This window comes from Frankliniella occidentalis, unplaced genomic scaffold, assembly GCF_000697945.3.
Source record: "Frankliniella occidentalis isolate FOCC.00 unplaced genomic scaffold, Focc_3.1 Scaffold245, whole genome shotgun sequence".
Classification (NCBI taxonomy): domain Eukaryota; kingdom Metazoa; phylum Arthropoda; class Insecta; order Thysanoptera; family Thripidae; genus Frankliniella; species Frankliniella occidentalis.
This window is the reverse complement of record NW_026267371.1, coordinates 366651-368902: the sequence shown is the minus strand read 5'-3', so window position 1 is coordinate 368902 and position 2252 is coordinate 366651.

Genomic DNA, 2252 nt, shown 5'->3' with positions numbered 1-2252 from the left:
CGAGCTCTAGCTCCTCGAGCTCTAGCTCCTCGAGCTCCAGCTCCTCGAGCTCCAGCAGCAGCAGCAACAACAGGCGGTGAGCGAGTCGGTCAGCCTCGCGTCCTCTCCATGCCGGGGCTATTCCCCCCCCCCCCTCACGCAAGAGGCGCCACGCGTTGCGTATCCGCGGCCGCCCCGCGGCCGCCCCTCGTCCGCCCCCCCGGTCACCCTTGCGCGGTTTCATGACATGCACTCGTAAATGCAACAACATGGATGCGCCGGTAAGTATTTCTTAAAAAATGAATTTAAATTGATTATTTAAATGTGTAAAAATGTATTTTTTAACTATGTGTATTGGTGTGTCGTCGTGAAGCCTGTGGCATTGTGTGAGTGAATGCGTGTGTGTGTGTGTGATTAAGTAATGTGTCCTTGGCCGTGATCTCAGAGTGCGAGGGTGTTGTTTTTATCGTTCGTCGGTAACGTGAAGCTGGAGGCCCCTAGAGGCCCCCGTCGTAGGGGGGGGTCAGCAAGCCTCGGCTCTCCGTCCAGCCTCAGTCGCCACGATGCCGTGCTCTTGCGAGTGTGTGATGTGTCGGCGGTGCAGGGCCAGCCCTGCATCGATCCGGGATAGCCCGGACGTCATCACTCGAAAGAGCAGCTCCAGCTCCAGCAGCAGCTCCATCAGCAGCTCCAGCTCGAGCAGCTCCAGCTCCAGCAGCTCCAGCTCGAGCAGCTCCAGCTCGAGCAGCAGCAGCAGCAGCAGCAGCAGCAAGGACACTCTTGCTGCCACCTCTACACTGGTGGTGAGTTACTTTTTCTTCTCTCGGAAAGCGTTCATCCTCTCGTTCACGTCATTGTTATGATTGCGTTGTGCCAGCACATAGAGGCACCCCGCCCCCCGCACCAACTTCCACAACGGACAACCAAGCAGCAGGAGGCTCACTGCCTACTGCACTACCAGCCTGCGCTGCAGGCAATCAAGCAGAAGGAGGCCCCCCGCCTCCTCTCTCACCAGCCAGCTATACAGGCTACCCAGCAACAGGAGGACTCTGTCGACCGCGAGGATGGCTCCGCAGACTCAGAAATCCACCTCGCATGGCACGACCCCGGGAACCATCTACCCCCAGCACAGCGACCTCAGACCACCCTGAGGGCACCCCACCGCCACAAGGCATCCCGGCTTCCGCACCAGCAACCTGCACCCCAGCAACAGGAGGCCTACAACCCCCTGCACTACCAGCCTGCGCCGCAAGCAACCAAGCAGAAGGAGGCCCCTTGCCTCCCTCGCCACGATCCCGGACACCGGACAACCAAACGGAAGGAGGCCGAGTAGCTGCACCACCAGCCTGCTCCCTGCCCTCTCCCCCGCCAGCCTGGCTCAAAGGCAACCCAGCAAAAGGCGGCCCTGACTCCCCGCACCACTAGCCTGCCCTGCAGGCCAACCAGCCTGCTCTGCAGGCATCCAAGCCACAGGAGGCGCCCAGCCTTCACCTTCACCAGTCTGCACCGCAGGTACCAGCCTGCGATGCGGGCAGCCCAGCGATAGGAGGCCCATGCCTTCTGCACCACCAGCCTGCACAGCAGGCCAACCAGCCTGCCCAGCAGGCCAACCAGCCTGCCCAGCAGGCCAACCAGCCTGCTCTGCAGGCATCCAAGCAACAGGAGGCGCCCAGCCGTCACCTTCACCAGTCTGCACCGCAGGTACCAGCCTGCGATGCGGGCAGCCCAGCGACAGGAGGCCCATGCCTTCTGCACCACCAGCCTGCACAGCAGGCCAACCAGCCTGCCCAGCAGGCCAACCAGCCTGCCCTGCGGGCGTCCAAGCAACGGGAGGCATCCAACCTTCTTCTTTACCAGTCTGCACCGCAGGTACCAGCCTGCGATGCGGGCAGCCCAGCGACAGGAGGCCCATGCCTTCTGCACCACCAGCCTGCACAGCAGGCCATCCAGCCTGCCCAGCAGGCCAACCAGCTTGCCTCGCAGGCGTCTAAGCAACAGGAGGCGCCCAGCTTCCTTCTTCACCAGCCTGCACCTCAGGTACCAGCCTGCGATGCGGGCAGCCCAGCGAGAGGAGGCCCATGCCTTCTGCACCACCGGCCTGCACAGCAGGCCATCCAGTCTGCCAAGCAGGCCAACCAGCCTGCCTTGCAGGCGTCCAAGCAACAGGAGGCGTCCAGCCTCCTTCACCAGTCTGCACCGCAGATACCAGCCTGCGATGCGGGCAGCCCAGCGAGAGGAGGCCCATGCCTTCTGCACCACCAGCCTGCACAGCA